The sequence below is a fragment of the Takifugu rubripes genome, chromosome 19 (genome assembly GCF_901000725.2).
Source record: "Takifugu rubripes chromosome 19, fTakRub1.2, whole genome shotgun sequence".
Taxonomy (NCBI): domain Eukaryota; kingdom Metazoa; phylum Chordata; class Actinopteri; order Tetraodontiformes; family Tetraodontidae; genus Takifugu; species Takifugu rubripes.
In genome coordinates, this window is record NC_042303.1 from 664,241 (window position 1) to 682,694 (window position 18,454).

At 43.5% G+C, this 18,454-nt stretch overlaps 1 protein-coding gene and 1 long non-coding RNA gene across 9 annotated transcripts in view; one reads left to right on the plus strand and one right to left on the minus strand.

Moving 5' to 3' along the window:
- LOC105418562 (WW domain-binding protein 11-like) overlaps positions 1 to 18,454 on the plus strand; it is a 1,118,483-nt gene that overhangs the window by 68,467 nt on the left and 1,031,562 nt on the right. The window lies entirely within an intron of this gene.
- On the minus strand, positions 11,104 to 13,435 carry LOC115246899 (uncharacterized). Its single transcript, XR_003886002.1, has 3 exons — positions 13,414 to 13,435; positions 11,765 to 11,932; positions 11,104 to 11,162 (listed from the first exon to the last, which is right to left on the minus strand). It is a non-coding gene; the product is annotated as an uncharacterized lncRNA (long non-coding RNA).

Sequence of the window (18,454 nt, forward strand, 5' to 3'; positions counted from 1 at the left end):
GACTGGATATCTAGAATACAGTTAAAAAGGGCATCAACTGGCCCTGTGTCACCAGGAGCCACGGCGATGTACAGCTGCGTATCGTCAGCATAGCTGTGGAAGCTGATGCCGTGGCTCCTGGTGACGTCCCCAAGAGGAAGCATGGAAAGATTAAAAAGGGTTGGACCTAAGATTGACCCTTGGGGAACGACCACAACCTCCTATCTTTAGTATTGCTGCGCCAACTGGTGGTCTTTTGGGTTGAGGATAACGGTGATCTATATGTAGCTATATGTAGCTATAGCGTCATTGGCCTCCACTCCAGCCACTCCTGGTAGTTCCTCAAAAACACTGAGTTTCTAGTGGATGCACAATCTGTGGAAGCCAACATAGAAACTTCTGAAGAGCCAAAGTTCTTGCAACAAAAATATAGTCCCCAATTAGGTTGTTTTGTTATCACACGACCCCGTCCCCATTATCTTAAGAGAATATAAAAGAATGAGTGGAGACAGAAGAGAGAATGAGACGTTTTTGGTGCGTGTCGCTCTTGATTTAGTGTTTATTTTTGCAGTAAACTTAAAGGAGGCCTTTACACTTTATGTTTGATTAAATTTAAGCTGATATTCCATTCTTGACATCTTTAAATTTACTGTATTCATGGGAGATTTATTTGGTCATTTTGCTTCTTTTTATTTCCTATTTCCCACATTTATTCATAGTTTTTATTAGATTGCAATAAATCCTATAACATTGAACAGACTGACTAAAGTCAAATGACCTGCGGTTCCCACCGATAGCCGTCATTCTGATGGGTTTTTGCTGGCTGCAGCTGAAATATTCCAATGCTCCATGTCACAGAGACAGTAAATACTAAACCCTAAAGATTCTGAAGGCATGATGTAAAATAGTAACGTATAATACAGACATTTGAAGAGACAATTAAGAGAATGTTTCCATGCTTCTAAGAGTGGCCGAGGAGCCATTTAGAACTTTATAAAGATGCATTGTGTGATACCAGGAACTAATTTAACTTCAAGGCGAAGCTGCTTCTGCTTTGTCGACCATCGACTGATCTCCTGAAAGTCCACCAGCGCCTTTTAAAAACTGAATTTTTCATCTATGGAGGGAGTAGACGGCAGATGTTTCCACAGATGCTCTTCACCAGTGGTCAGTGAGTGATGCAGCAGATGAGCGGGAGTTGACTGGCTACAACCAGCCATGTCTCAATGTCTCCAGCCCATAGTCTGGATTCTCTACGAGAGCAGACAGCATCTTCACTCCTGGATCCTGCAGCTGGTTCCGACTCAGGTCCAGTTCTCTGAGATGGGAGGGATTGGACCTCAGCGCCGAGGCCAGAGAGTCACAGCTGATCTCTGATAACCTGCAGCTCCTTAATCTAAATAAAGAAGGGAAACTTTTATAAGGTTATAAGTGAAACCAGTATTCATCTGAAAGGTTAATCAAAGGCATGATCTGTAAATATTTAATTTAGTTACAGGTTAAAAAATGATAGTAATATGTAATGACCACAATTCCAACCTCTCAGGTTTGCACTGTTCCAAAGGAGAATATATATTGTTCTGGCCCTCACTCTTCCCAGGTTCTCCCACCTCTTTCCCTCCCGTCTCATCATGGAGATCCATCTCACCTGTGGCTCATCTTTAAAGGCACAACCTGTCTTAGATGACTTCCTGTCTCCCTCACCATCTCCCTCCTCGTTGGCTGGTGTCTACCAGGCACCCTCACCTAGTTTTGTCTAATTTTGGTTACCATCTGTTGGCTTTTTCATTGTCCTTAAATCAATTTATCATGAATAAGTGGTCCCCGTGTGGCCCTCCCTCCTGAAGGAACTGGGCACAACACACACACTCAGAAAGTGTGAGGACCCTCGGATGGAATAATGGACATTTTTGAGAATGGTGTTTACCTCAGAGTTTCCAGTCGGCAGTTTGGATCCTGGAGAGAACCACAGAGCAGCTTCACTCCTGAATCCTTCAGCTGGTTCCAACCCAGGTCCAGTTCTCTGAGATGGGAGGGATTGGACCTCAGCGCCGAGGCCAGAGAGTCACAGCTGATCTCTGATAACCTGCAGTAGTCTAATCTGAAAAATGCAGGATGAGGTTATACGGTGCAGGTCTGCATGTTATCTGCGTCAGTACTAAACCTACGTTAGTTCTTAGTTGGGTCAGACCTGAATTCACGATATTACAAGGAATTATTTTAATGTCGTGCATCACAGCAGTGTTGAGAACAGCCTCACTTCACCATCTTAGCAGCTGGTATATAGGTAGAAAAATGAAGACTGACCTGAGCCTCTCCAGTTTACAGTTTGGACTCTCCAGTCCAGAACAGAGCCGCTTCACTCCTGAATCCTGCAACGGGTTGTCGCTCAGGTCCAGAACCCTCAGATGGGAGAGGTTGGACTTCAGAGCTGAGGCCACAGAATCACAGCTGGTCTCTGATAAACTGCAGCTCCTTAGGCTAAAATAACAATTATTTTGAGAGAAGACAAATAAAAATCAACATGTACCAGAGCAAAACACAGCTTCCAAGCAACAAACCTCTGGTCCTGCACCGGCTTATCTGCCGTATGTTCCTATTTTGGGTTCTTTCAGGGCGGTTGGACAAGATCTACACCGTATGTAAAGTGTGTGTGGGTCAAAATACCTTCCAAGTTTGTGAGACCACATTTCTCAATAGCTCAACTCTTGTCAGGAGCTGGGACAAAGCGACCCACTCCTGACAGCTTGTGGGCGATGCTGCAGCGACCCTGCAATCCCTACACTCTCTGGTGAAACCAAATCAAAGGTTTTAGACACTGCTGGATGCTGGAAGGGTGGCTATAGTCTGGACGCATCGTTCCCCTGACTGCACATTTCTCCAACAATGATTGGCAGCTGGTGTCACTTGTTCTCCAGATGAGAGAAGGAAAGAGAGCCCCCCCCAGAGTGTGTTTGATTGCCCCACTGCAAGCTCAATGCTGCCAGAAAACATTGCAGGAGCATCAATTCCCCTCAGGGCATCAACAAGGAGCTCAGGAAAAGGTGCAGCTGCCACCTACTAGAGACAAGCACACTGAGCTGAGATTCAAAGCCCTCTCCTCCCAAGAGAAGAGCTTGTTTGTTGGAGGCTCTTCTGGGCGATACCTGGTGCCACAGCTCCAGCTCAGCCCGTCTCTGGAGCTGAGGTGGAGCTTAGCAAGTTTCATGGTTCTCCACCACTTCCTCTCGCTGAGGACCTTCTCAGCTGGTGGTTTCTGCTCCACCTTCCAAGTTGAGCAGGTGATACTTCTGCATTCCTGCCACCAGTGTCTCTGCAGAAAGAGTCTTCTCTACTGTTTTATATTAGATTATAGAAAATTAGGATTTTTGGTTGATCTCTTCGATGTTGTTGACTAAGAGCAGGTTTTTCTTTAATAACATAGAGAGATTCGATGAGAAGAGCAAATGTATTATTTTATGAGCTACTTCCACTACTATTATATTCACATACTTCCATATTGTCTTAGATTGCAAGCTGCATTTATTGCATCGTTCATAGAAAGTCATATTTGTGAGGAGAAAAACTCCAATAAGGTCATTTTCTTTAACGATCATTACAACAGAAGGAGGCGATGAACAAATAGATTTATATAAAAATGTGTGAAAACTTATGGATGGAAACCTTTTTAAAATGGTTGCATTGTGTAGAATCGGTGTAGAATCAACTTGTTGACTTCTGATTTGGACTCCAATGGAAGTGAGGTGCAACAATTGTGGACGCTGAAAGCTTCAGATCTTCATGAAGGTTTCTGTGGTTGGACTGACCTGCTGCCCCATTAAGAGGGAGGCAGGTTTGGGCTTCTGGCTGGAATGAAGCCACCTAAGATGAGAATGACTGCAGGCTTTCGGTACCAAGGTTTAACAGGGTGCTCACTTCACACTTGGGCTTTTCTCTTTTTTGGGATGGCTTTTCTCAGTAGAGAAGGGGCATGGCACACTGCAGCAGCTTTCTTTTTGGGGTTTCTATTTTTCCTTCTGATCTTTAAAAGACAGGAAGAACCATTTTTGATTGGTCTGAATGTTTGGGGGGTTTTGTGGCCAGCCTAAAATAAAACAAGACAAATCTACAACTGATACTTCCTTTCTAGTCATTGATGACCATCCTCACATGGGACAGATTTCCACAACCAATTTAATACTGCAAATCTGTCCTGTGTGGTCTTTGTTCTGAGAACTGTAACACTACGTTTATAACAAAGATCAAACATGGAAAGAGTTATTGTCTAACTAGTTACACCTGGGAAAGTACTGGATCATCTCTGACTGACCTGAGAGTCTCCAGCTCACAGAGAGGATCCTGGAAAGCACCACAGAGCAGCTTCACTCCTGAATCCTGCAGCTGGTTCCAACTCAGGTCCAGAACCCTCAGATGGGAGGGATTGGACCTCAGCGCCGAGGCCAGAGAGACACAGCTGATCTCTGATAAACTGCAGCCCCTTAATCTAAATAAAGAAGGGAAACTTTTATAAGGTTATAAGTGAAACCAGTATTCATCTGAAAGGTTAATCAAAGCCATGATCTGTAAATATTTAATTTAGTTACAGGTTAAAAAATGATAGTAATATGTAATTACCACAATTCCAACCTCTCAGCTTTGCACTGTTCCAAAGGAGAATATATATTGTTCTGGCCCTCACTCTTCCCAGGTTCTCCCACCTCTTTCCCTCCCATCTCATCATGGAGATCCATCTCACCTGTGACTCATCTTTAAAGGCACAACCTGTCTTAGATGACTTCCTGTCTCCCTCACCATCTCCCTCCTCGTTGGCTGGTGTCTACCAGGCACCCTCACCTAGTTTTGTCTAATTTTGGTTACCATCTGTCGGCTTTTTCATTGTCCTTAAATCAATTTATCATGAATAAGTGGTCCCCGTGTGGCCCTCCCTCCTGAAGGAACTGGGCACAACACACACACTCAGAAAGTGTGAGGACCCTCGGATGGAAAAATGGACCTTTTTGAGAATGGTGTTTACCTCAGAGTTTCCAGTCGGCAGTTTGGATCCTGGAGAAAACCACAGAGCAGCTTCACTCCTGAATCCTTCAGCTTGTTCTCACTCAGGTCCAGTTCTCTGAGATGGGAGGGATTGGACCTCAGCGCCGAGGCCAGAGAGCCACAGCTGATCTCTGATAAGCTGCAGTATTCTAATCTGAAAAATGCAGGATGAGGTTATACGGTGCAGGTCTGCATGTTATCTGCGTCAGTACTAAACCTACGTTAGTTCTTAGTTGGGTCAGACCTGAATTCACGATATTCCAAGGAATTTTTTTAATGTGGTGCATCACAGCAGTGTTGAGAACAGCCTCACTTCACCATCTTAGCAGCTGGTATATAGGTAGAAAAATGAAGACTGACCTGAGCCTCTCCAGTTTACAGTTTGGACTCTCCAGTCCAGAACAGAGCCGCTTCACTCCTGAATCCTGCAACGTGTTGAAGCTCAGGTCCAGAACCCTCAGATGGGAGAGGTTGGACTTCAGAGCTGAGACCACAGAATCACAGCTGGTCTCTGATAAACTGCAGCCACTTAGTCTAAAATAACAATTATTTTGAGAGAAGACAAATAAAAATCAACATGTACCAGAGCAAAACACAGCTTCCAAGCAACAACCCTCTGGTCCTGCACCGGCTTATCTGCCGTATGTTCCTATTTTGGGTTCTTTCAGGGCGGTTGGACAAGATCTACAGCGTATGTAAAGTGTGTGTGGGTCAAAATACCTTCCAAGTTTGTGAGACCACATTTCTCAATAGCACTCAACTCTTGTCAGGAGTTGGGACAAAGCGACCCACTCCTGACAGCTTGTGGGCGATGCTGCAGCGACCCTGCAATCCCTACACTCTCTGGTGAAACCAAATGAAAGGTTTTAGACACTGCTGGATGCTGGAAGGGTGGCTATAGTCTGGACGCATCGTTCCCCTGACTGCACATTTCTCCAACAATGATTGGCAGCTGGTGTCACTTGTTCTCCAGATGAGAGAAGGAAAGAGAGCCCCCCACAGTGTGTTTGATTGCCCCACTGCAAGCTCAATGCTGCCAGAAAACATTGCAGGAGCATCAATTCCCCTCAGGGCATCAACAAGGACCTCAGGAAAAGGTGCAGCTGCCACCTACTAGAGACAAGCACACTGAGCTGAGATTCAAAGCCCTCTCCTCTCAAGAGAAGAGCTTGTTTGTTGGAGGCTCTTCTGGGCGATACCTGGTGCCACAGCTCCAGCTCAGCCCGTCTCTGGAGCTGAGGTGGAGCTTAGCAAGTTTCATGGTTCTCCACCACTTCCTCTGGCTGAGGACCTTCTCAGCTGGTGGTTTCTGCTCCACCTTCCAAGTTGAGCAGGTGATACTTCTGCATTCCTGCCACCAGTGTCTCTGCAGAAAGACTCTTCTCTACTGTTTTATATTAGATTGTAGAAAATTAGGATTTTTGGTTGATGTCTTAGATGTTGTTGACTAAGAGCAGGTTTCTCTTTAATAACATAGAAAGATTCGATGAGAAGAGCAAATGTATTATTTTATGAGCTCCTTCCACTACTATTATATACACATACTTCCATATTGTCTTAGATTGCAAGCTGCATTTATTGCATCGTTCATAGAAAGTCATATTTGAGGAGAAAAACTCCAATAAGGTCATTTTCTTTAATGACCATTACAAAAGAAGGAGGCGATGAACAAATAGATTTATATAAAAATGTGTGAAAACTTATGGATGGAAACCTTTTTAAAATGGTTGCATTGTGTAGAATCGGTGTAGAATCAACTTGTTGACTTCTGATTTGGACTCCAATGGAAGTGAGGTGCAACAATTGTGGATGCTGAAAGCTTCAGATCTTCATGAAGGTTTCTGTGGTTGGACTGACCTGCTGCCCCATTAAGAGGGAGGCAGGTTTGGGCTTCTGGCTGGAATGAAGCCACCTCAGATGAGAATGACTGCAGGCTTTCGGTACCAAGGTTTAACAGGGTGCTCACTTCACACTTGGGCTTTTCTCTTTTTTGGGATGGCTTTTCTCAGGAGAGAAGGGGCATGGCACACTGCAGCAGCTTTCTTTTGGGGTTTTCTAGTTTTCCTTCTGATCTTTAAAAGACAGGAAGAACCATTTTTGATTGGTCTGAATGTTTGGGCGGTTTTGTGGCCAGCCTAAAATAAAACAAGACAAATCTACAACTGATACTTCCTTTCTAGTCATTGATGACCATCCTCACATGGGACAGATTTCCACAACCAATTTAATACTGCAAATCTGTCCTGTGTGGTCTTTTTTCTGAGAACTGTAACACTACGTTTATAACAAAGATCAAACATGGAAACAGTTATTGTCTAACTAGTTACACCTGGGAAAGTACTGGATCATCTCTGACTCACCTGAGAGTCTCCAGCTTACAGAGAGGATCCTGGAGAAAACCACAGAGCAGCTTCACTGCTGGATCCTTCAGCTGCTTCCAACTCAGGTCCAGAACCCTCAGATGGGAGGGATTGGACCACAGCGCCGAGGCCAGAGAGTCACAGCTGATCTCTGATAAACTGCAGAACCCCAGCCTGGAAAAGGAATAAATGGGGCAAATAAAAACACATTTCTAAATCTGAAAATGAAGAGAAAAGCAGAAAATGTTAAGAAATTTAGAAAAGACCAACAGAGGCCTCCTGACCTGAGCGTCTCCAGTCTGCAGTTTGGATGCATCATTCCAGAAGACAGTAACTTTACTCCGGCATCTGTCAGGCTTTTGTTCCTGCTTAAGTCCAGCTCCCGTAGATGAGAAGGGTTTGACGTCATTGCTGAGGCCACAACTTCACAATGACTCGTTGAAAGAAAACGACCAGACAGTCTGTTGTGTATGAAACAAAAATAGTGAGTCAAACTTTGGGATTTCTCATCAACTTATCTGAGAATCTACCTCAACACAAATGTAGCTCATTTCCTGGAAAAGCTAAATTCAACACCGTAGAGCAACAGTTTGAACGACCATCAGATCTGAAATGCAACTGAATTATTCTCAACATTTGTCTTATTTTAGAACAGCTCATAATTACTCAATATTTAAAATGATTATAGCAAATGGTTTAAAGAAACGTGCATCTTTTTATCTGTCTATCGGCTCTTTGGATATTTTGCATTTCATCCAATTTGTACGATGGTGCGTCAAGTCTTAATTCAGCGATCCGATCGATGACATCAGAGTCTCTGGTTGCATCGATTGCCCTCAGCTTCTGTTCTATCTGCCTGTTTCCCTTCAAATCATTTTCACTGCACCTTTTGTTGCTAGTGATGAAGTTGCCCCCTAACGGGTGTGGAAAGGGTCAAACAACTTTGTGGGTCACATAAAGGCTCCAAACGGAACCGCCACAAAGACCTAAAACACCCATTTAAACCAACGAGGCCGGCTGTTTTTACGTTGAACAAATGAAGCAAAATAGTCACGTGTCATCAGTTAAAATGTGTTTTTCTGTCGTTAGAATACGATGTATACAAACAAACAAAAGTTATTTAATGACATGACAGTAATTTCATGATAGTCAGTTAACTTGTGGCTCCTATTATTCCTGCCTTATGTTGGTTTGTCTGGATTGACCTTTGAACTTATATCCAGCCAGTGTTGAACATTTCTGGACGAATTGTTGTTTTTAATTTATGGACGCTGCAATGGAGATAAAGAATTGAAGGAATGACCACTGGAGGGGGTATTGCTACCTGACATGATCCACTCGCTTGATTTAAACGCCGATGTCCGGCCCCAAAAATCTTTACTTACACGGCCTTCCTGCAGTTCCTCACAGCTGGAATCAGGCGACATCGTCCCTCCTCTGAGGTGTTGTACTGCTGCAGGTTCAGCTCATCCAGAACCTCCTCTGACATCTGCAGCAGGTAGGCCAGAGCTGAACAGTGGATCTCTGACAGTTCCCTCTCTGATTTCTTCTCTGACTTCAGGAACTCTTGGATCTCCTGATGGACTGACTGATCCTTCATCTCCGTCAGACAGTGGAAGATGTTGATGCTTCTGTCTGGGGAGAATTCATCACTGTTCTCCTCCTTCAGGTTGTTGAGGACCTTCTGGATGGTTTCTGGGTGGCTGTCCGTCTGATCCAACAGTCCACCCAAGATCCTCTGATTGGACTCCAGAGAGAGACCATGAAGGAAGCGAACAAACAAGTCCAGGTGGCCATTTTCACTTTTGAGAGATTTCATTAGTTCTCTCCTGAGGAAGTCATCAAGAGATGTGGCTGGATCGTTATTATACAACCCAGCAAACCAGGAAAAGCGGTTTGGTTTCAAATATTTTAGGAACTGACTTATAACCGCTGTGTCGTTCCTGGTGTAACGGTGGAACATGTAGACGGCAGCCAGAAACTCCTGAATGCTCAGATGAACAAAGCAGTAGACTGATTTCTGGAAGATCACACTCTCTCTCTTGAAGATCTCTGTACAAACTCCTGAGTACACCGACACCTCGGAGACGTCCAGTCCACATCGCTTCAGGTCTTCTGAGTAGAACATGATGTTTCCTTTCTCCAGATGTTCAAACGCCAGCTGACCCAACTTCAGAAGGAGTTCTTTATCAGCCTCAGTCAGTTCCTCTGGTCTCTGCTTTCCTCCATACTTCTGCTTCTTCCTCTTTATCTGAACCCTCAGGAAGTGTGAGTAGAGGTCAGTCAGGGTTGTGGGCAGCTCTCCTCTCTGGTCTCTGGTCATCATGTCCTCCAGAACTATAGCAGTGATCCAGCAGAAAACTGGGATCAGACACATGATGTGGAGGCTCCTGGAGGCCTTGATGTGTGAGATGATTCTCTTGGACAGATCTTCATCACTGAACCTCCTCCTGAAGTACTCCTCCTTCTGGGAGTCAGTGAAGCCTCGTACTTCTGTGATCCTGTCAACACACGAGGGAGGAATCTGATGGGCTGCTGCAGGTCTGGAGGTGATCCAGATGAGAGCTGAGGGAAGCAGGTTCCCCTGGATGAGGTTCACCAGGAGCACGCCAACTGACGATACTTGTGTGACATCAGAGATGACCTGATGCTTGTTGAAACCCAGTGAAAATCTGCTTTCATCCAGGCCATCAAAGATGAACAGAAGTTTCCAGACAGTCAGATCTTCTGCTCTGATCTTCTGTAATGTTGGATGGAAAACATGAAGCAGTGAGAGAAGACTGTGCTCATCTCTGATCAAGTTCAGCTCCCTCCATGAGAGTGGAAGCATCAGACTGATGTCTTGGTTCTCCAAACCTTCTGCCCAGTCCAGACTGAACTTCTGCACTGAGAAGGTTTTTCCAACGCCGGCGACACCGTTGGTCAGAACCACTCTGATGTGTCTCTGTTGCTCAGATAAGACTTTGAAGATGTCCTGGCACTTGATTGGAGTGTCCTGGATGTTCTTCTTGGAGGTTCTCTCAAGCTGTCTCACCTCATGTTGTGTGTCCACCTCCTCACTTTGTCCCTCAGTGATGTAGAGCTCAGTGTAGATCTTGTTCAGCAGGGTTCCACTTCCTGCTTCATGAGTTCCTTCAGTCACATGTTCACATCTTCTCTTCAGACTCATCTTATGACCTTCTATCACCTCCTGCAGATCACCTCCTGAACATAAGTAAACCAATGATTTCCATCTATAATAAATCATCAACACAACTACAAATTCATGACATCACAAATTAAATCTCATATTGAACAGTTTTACTTTGTTTGGGCTTCATTTCAGCATCTCCAGATCTGCTTCCAGATTGTGAACAAGAGGACTCTCCTGGTGGAGCTGACTGGTCCCAGTTTGATAGGATGTGCTCCCCCCTCTCACTATGAAACACATCTCTATTAGTCCTTTGATTTATAGGATGAAAGAACCTGATCAAGACTCAATATTGTTCCAGCATTTATGTCTGAATTCATCTTTCAGTTTAAACCTGATTCTTGTTTCTAATCAACAATATTCACATTAAGTCTGTAACTATATGACTGTCTGAGGTTTAAGTGTTAAACATCTCCAATAATAAACTCACAACCTGCTGCTGTTAATGTGACTAACAGCTGGCACACAAACACATCATCACGCTTTAGTTTTCTTACATTTCCTCTGAACTTCTGAAGTTTATTAGTCCTTGTTTGGAGTGGTCACTCTTCAGGGACACCCAGCTGGGCACTGTGGACTCTGCTCTGTCCTCGTCCATCCTGAGGAAACATCAGAAATAGTGATGAGACTGTGATGAAGGTAAATAATCTGGAGAGGCTGGAGTTAAATAATCCCAATTCACTGCATTTTTATCAAACAGGAACATTTCTAATACATTCTGGATAACAACTGAATCAATAAATCAATGATGTCTCTGTATAATTTTCATGTTTTCAGAGTTGAAGCTGCTTTTTTAACTGTTCCCTGCAGTGAGAAAAGAACTGGCACCTTTTCCAGCCCCTCATCCTGCAGCACTGAATGTGCTCTAAAGTTCTTTCCAGAGCAAACGTCTCTGCACTTGCAGCAACATGTTGTAGTCATGGATCCGTGAGGAGAACCGGATACAGGAAACGCCCCCACTTTGATCCCAAAACCCAACTGGTGGCCAACGGTGGTCCGGCAACGACGGGGACGCTGGTCCATCGGGCCGACAACACTGGTTTTCCACAGGCCAACATGGTGAAAGGACTGTGCACCGTTTCATTTTAAAGAGCTGATGAATTTCATTTTTCACGATAGTGGAGGCTAATACCCACAAAATGATGTTTTGTATGGTTGTGAAATGTTCTAAGGCAGAGTTATGTGGTTCAGAAAACCTTACTTTAAAGGTGAGCCTTGAGGTCCAATACCGAAGTTTTCAGGGTGCCCTTTGGACCAGTCGCTCTTCATGGACACACAGCTGGGCACTGTGGACTTTGCTCTCTCTTCCTCTTCCCTCACACATTCGCTCATTTTTAAATGTGAGTCTAAACGGTTAAGAAGGAACAGTCTGCTGACACAGAAAAGAAGATTAAAGAACATGATTCTCAGCATGAAGACAAGCAGAGGTCTGTCCAATGACGTATTGTTGGCTCATTCACATCAAAATCTATTATATGATGTCACCCTGTACATCATACAGGCCACATATATATTGGAAAAAAGTTTTGGGACATCTTAAAAGTTTACACCATGTTAAATATAAAATAGTTGTGGAAAAAATGTTTCTCCTGGGTGTTTCAGAAGGTGCGGTGGCATCAGACGGACGCACACAAATACAAATGAAATCATTTTTTATCTGGTTATGGTTTACAAGAAAACCTAAATTCTTTCAAGATGTCAGTTCTCAACATTAAATTCAACAAATAAGATGAGAATGCATTCAAAACTAAACAGAAATACGTCATCACATCATCAAAGTGGGTCAAATGCAGCATCATCTTCTGTCATCTCAGACAGGATTCCAAGAAGAGGATCTTCATTTTCAACAATGCACCTTGACATCTCATCATGGCTTGTCTGTCAGATTACAAGCAGCTTTTTTTGATCAGGCGCATCATGTTTCTCACGAACACATGATGGTGCTGGAAAAAACATTTGTAGCCTGACCTAGAGGTCAAAACTCTGCATGGCGTGCACAGCTACTAGTTGCAGCTGCTGGTTGTGGCGGAGGAGATCCCAAACATATCTAGCAAGCTTGTTTTGGAGCAGAGCTTGTCCACCACCTCTGACCCCACTCATCACAGAAGTCCCACCATATCCATGGCCAGGTTTGTTGGCAGCATTGGAGCCAGCCTCAGGAAAAAGGTGTGTCAATATCTCAGAAGTGATGATCAAGTTGCCACGACCCAACAGAAGTCAAGCAACCCAACATGCTGAATAGAATAGATGACACACAGCAAAGGGCAAAAAACACCCAATTCTGCTCAGACTAATCTCATCTGACCACATGTACAGGACCAAAAATATGAAAACGCCATGGGTTTAGTTTTAGTTTCGTTTTCTTGACTGCTTCATTCAAAACAGAACACATTTCATAAATCCATAATAACAAATTCATATTCCACAAAGACCCAGTTGTTAAAACAATAAAATGGAATGCCTTGATCTCTCCCTCTTTCCATACTGTCCTTTTTTAAATAAAGGATTGATTGTCCCCCTGGTGGAGGGACAAAGAGAGGAGGCTAAAACTGTCGCGTTTGTGTCCCTCTTTCCGTGGATTTTTCCACTAACTGCAAATAATATTGTGACTTATTGTGAGTATTAAAATGTGCTTCCTCAACCTCTAAAATGTTGGCTCAGGGTTAGCGGAAAACGCAGTTAGAGGAAACACGCTACAAAGTTTGATCATCCGTCACAACATTCCCGTCGACCAGCCGCAATGTGCGTCCGAAACACGCGCACGCTCATTGCGAACACGCAGCTTATTAAGCCGCATCTCGCAGCGGAACATTGATTCGAGACGACAGCAGTGAAAGAACCAAATGCTACCTGAATATTAGAGGTTTTCCATCAGGGCTCGGTCACTCAAGATGGAGCCCGAAGTTGAGAACTTTCACTTTCGCTTCTTCTTCCTCTACACGTCACGTGTTCGTGGTTGGATCGCGTCATATCCAGCACAGGCGCCTCTCTTCAGAACAATTTGGTCCACGTTTTAACTGAAATACTGGGAAACAACTGGAGTTCGTCTGACAGTTGTTCGTTTTTGGGTGCGGAATCAAACTGGGTCAACTTTTTGATCTATAGGATCCCCTCTGGTTCAAAGTGCCCCCTAGAGGATATTGACAGTACTGACCTTTTGGGGGCTGCACACACCTCTTAATGGTGACGGCACCAACGGAGCTGATCCAGTTGTCATCAGCTGGCCAGTCTGACTCCAGCTCATTAGGGGGAATTTGCTGATCTGGAGGAGAAGCTTTCAAAACTTGACGGGCTGGGGGGGGAATGACTGTAATTTTGGAATCAGCGTGCCAATTTTATTTTTAATCAGAATAATTTAGAATAATTTCAACAGGATATTTTCAAATTGTTCCCCAGTGTAACTTCACCTGAAATTGTGGACTCCAGAATATCACCATTAAATCCATTTAATCACTTAATAGCTGTGGAATTTGAGCCGTGAGAAAAATATCTCTCCATCATGATTTCCAGAATTTTTCATCAATATCTGAGATTCTTCGAAAGCTTCGCTGGTGTTGGGTTTTTATTGCTTCTGCTTCATTTTCAGGCGCAGTTCTTTTATTTCAAATCAAATCAAATCATCTTTATTTGTAATGTCTGTTGTAGTCAAACTTGGTGCTATGCAGAATCCCAGGGCCTGATCCCTAACAATCAACAGGAAAATCTCCCCTTTAACAGGAAGAAACCTTGAGCAGGACCAGGCTCATATGGGGGGGGGACCCTCCTGCTGATGGGGGGGTGGGTAGGGAGAGAGGAGGAGAAGGGGGAGGACAGGTAGAGGAGAGACAAGGCAGACATCATTCAGTTCACTTTAAAACCCACTACATTATATATTCTGAATAGCTGGTGCTGGTAATCGGAAGGATAAAACTATTCTGTAAAAATGTATATTTAGCTTTGTGAAATGGTATCGTATAGGTCAAATAAGAAAACAAGATCAACTGCTGAACCAGTGCAATTTATTTTTAACGTGTTAATCTCCACAAAGAAAGAAAAACCACAAACAACAAGTTTATAGTGGTCCAGTAATGCGCTCTAGTCATACACCAGTACAGTTAACAATAACTCATGTTTTCCACCTGCTTTTCCATCTTCAGTGGGAATAATCCAGGGCGTTCTGGGCTTGAACAAAGGTATTAAAAGCTGGCTGAATGTCTGAGGTGACTGAAGGACACACTTGGGCTTTTCTCAATAGAGAAGGGGCACGGCACAGTGCAGCAGGTTCTCATCTTTAAATTTACTGTATTCATGGGAGATTTATTTGGTCATTTTGCTTCTTTTTATTTCCTATTTCCCACATTTATTCATAGTTTTTATTAGATTGCAATAAATCCTATAACATTGAACAGACTGACTAAAGTCAAATGACCTGCGGTTCCCACCGATAGCCGTCATTCTGATGGGTTTTTGCTGGCTGCAGCTGAAATATTCCAATGCTCCATGTCACAGAGACAGTAAATACTGAAGAGAATTAGTTTATCTTATTAGCATGTATTATACTATATGTTTTTGTTTTATGTTACAGTTAGTTCAGAAGTTAGGGATAGTATATAATCTTTAGTAGGAATACACATAAGCAAGTCAGTTGACCCTTCTTTGACATGAATACTGCTTAGACAGTTGGAGCCAGGCAGACAGGAAATGGTAGACCCCCATCGTAAAACATGACAGCATAATTTACTGGTGATTGATAAGTTCCTGGACAGGAATAAGACCTCTGATCTGGCCATCTGAGAAGACAATGGAGAAGAAGGACTGCACCAACACCAAAGGAGGCTGGAAGAAGAAGATGAGGTCATCCAAGAAGAAGGACTGGATTGGACTGAATTAGCATCAATAATTTACATCTGTGTTTCTATAAAAGACTGGGCCAAGGGATAGTTAGGTTGTCAGACTTCATGCCCTGACAATTGACTCTGTTGTTGCTAGGGTTATGAACTGGCCCGGAGCTCTGTAATATTTGTATCTTGAATTGATTCTATTTGCTAAATACATTTTGAAATTGGCATTTGTTTACTTGAAGTCTTCATTTAAAGAACACGTAGATTGGCAGTGACACACGAGAGGTATTGCAATCCAACAATTTGGTGACCCCGACGTGATGAAGACAGAGAAGTCATCTGAGGCAAAGAATTCAACAACGGTCACTTTGGAGGACAACTGACGACAAAGGGATCCCTAATAAAAGGTAAGCAGACACCTGTTTAATCAAAAGTTCTGCACATTGGCAATTTCCAAATTTGTCGTCACTGTCAATTGAAGTGTCCTAGTTATAAATTCCAGATACAAATATAGAAAATATTGAAACGACTGCAGGAATTATGGTTAGAGTCCGGAAAATAGACGGTTAGAGGCCGGAAGTACTGTTGAAAAAACAGGGAATGGACGGTTAGAGGTCGGAAGTACTGTTGAAAACACAGGGAATAGACGGTTAGAGGCCGGAAGTACTGTTGAAAAAAACAGGGAATAGACGGTTAGAGGCCGGAAGTACTGTTGAAAAAAACAGGGAATAGACGGTTAGAGGCCGGAAGTACTGTTGAAAAAACAGGGAATAGACGGTTAGAGTAAACCGGAACTAGTACAGTGCTGTATTGCTGTATACACAGCACTGTATATGAAAAAGATTTGGGTTGGGACTCGGAGCGCAGTTGACGGGACGGACACTCCCGACGCCCGAGATTTGTGTTTTTGTGTGGGTTGGAAAAGTGCCAGAGTGAATGTGAATTAAAAGGCTCTTTGTCCTTGGGAATTAACCCCCAGAGTGGAACCGGATCAAAGACGTTTGATCTAGAAGCTTGTTTCACTGAGGCATTGAGTTGACCGTTGGAGTCATTCACATTCAGTCTCACTTGGGAGCATAGTTAAAGATGGAACTGGAATGTGGTAAATCGTGCTGGGATCAGGGAGAATGTTCTCCTTATCTCCGGTCTGTGGAAGAACAGTGGAAGTGGACTCTTGATCAGGTGGTGAGTGGCATGAAAGAACAGGACAGGAAAAGAGAATTGGATGCAATAAAAAAGTTGTGGAAAGAAGCTCAGAAGCAAAAGATACTTCCCCCTCCAGAGGTGAAGGTTAATTTAGCTGAAGCATTGTGTAAGTGGGAGTCAGAAATTCACACTAGATTACAGGATCATTTGGATAATCCAAAATCCAAAGGTTTTATAGCAGGAAAATCATGGCAAAAACAGGGTAAGGAGTTAGAAGATAAGCGTCGAAGGATACATGTTGTGGCTGTGGCATGTGCAGCGGTGCACTATTGCAGATCTATGGGGGTCACACGAGTGCCCAATGTAGAGAAGCCTCCATTAGAAGATCCAAACCAGACGGTGACACTTAACACCACTCTTTATCCAGCATTACCTACTACCTCTTCCACACCCCCATATCAATTGCCAGTTTTGACTACTAACAGTGGTCAGTTAGATGTGGACAGAGATGAAGAAATACAGGAGTTACGTGAGACAGTGGGTGAACTTCGGAGACAGGTTAGCAGGATCAAACAGAGACAGGAAGAGGTTGAAGATAACTTAGGAAAAATTGAATTTAGAGAGGAAGCTCAGGTGGTTCGCCCTAAAATCTCCCAACAAACTATATTTAAGAAACAGGATAGTCAAAAATCTGCATTAAATGTCTTTAAAAGACTTAACAATCAAACAAAACAAGTGAAAAGAGCTGATCTCTCAGGAGGATTTGCCAGGGCTGAGCACAGGGAGAAGGCAAGACTGATTTATGGCAGTGATAAAGAGGAGAGCGAGAGTAAGACAGACACCCTAAAACTTTCGGCTACATTTATTGGGGAATTGGAGCTTCAGGAGTCTGTTGAAGCTCAGACAAAATTATATGAAAAAGATCCAGGTTTATTTTTGGAAAATTATGAATCAGAATCAAGGGAAGAGAGTGAGTGTGAGTATAGAGGTGAACTGTTGACAGGGGCCATAAATAATGAGGAGGGTTAGGGTTAGGGTTAGGGTCAAACAGGAATACACACAAGGAGTAAGGGGCCCGTTTCAGGAATGCCGCAGTTCCAGGCCCCTCTGATACAGAAAAGAGGAGGACAGGAACCAGTATATGTTCCGTTTGCTATCACAGACATTAATTGTTTGGTGGATAAGATGCCCCCACCTGCAGAGGGAGGCGGCAAGTGGATGTCCAGCCTTTTTAGTTTAACACAGAGCATGCAGTTGGCAATGGGAGACTTTAGAGGAATTCTAGGTAGACAAGTGTCTCTCTGGGATTTGGATAAAGTTGAGGTAGCAGCAGGCATTAAAGACAGACCTAATGCTGCACGTTTTGGCCCATGTGCAACCAGGGTTGGTGAAGCTATGAGACAGATATTTCCAATATCTCCAGGAGCAATGCAGAACTTAAGATTTAAGTGGGAGGAAAGTGAGTCGGCACATGGATTCCTTACGAGGTGTAAAAAGGAATGGATGTGTGCCACAGGGTGCCATCCTGGCTCAGATAATTTACACACCACTTTGTTCCATCAGGCCATAATTGTAGGACTTCCACAGTACACATAATTAATTTCATTGTTGTGATTAATTATCTTTGTATTTAATCACTGATTCCAATGGCAGGCCAATCCAACAAATGACAAAAATGAAATGAAGGAGCGCAGGGCTCTTTATGATCTCCTGAAGAAGTTATTCCACTTTGATGAGCGTCAGAGAATCTCTCCTGAGAAAGCCCTGCAGCATGACTTTATAACAATGGGGCACCTGAGAACAGTGGAGAGCAAAGACTAGTGAGTGACATTATTTCTATTTGATATCAGTGAGGTTCTAGGTTTTTGAAACATTTAGAGACATATCAAGCTACACAGCACAGCTAACTCCCACTACATAGCTGA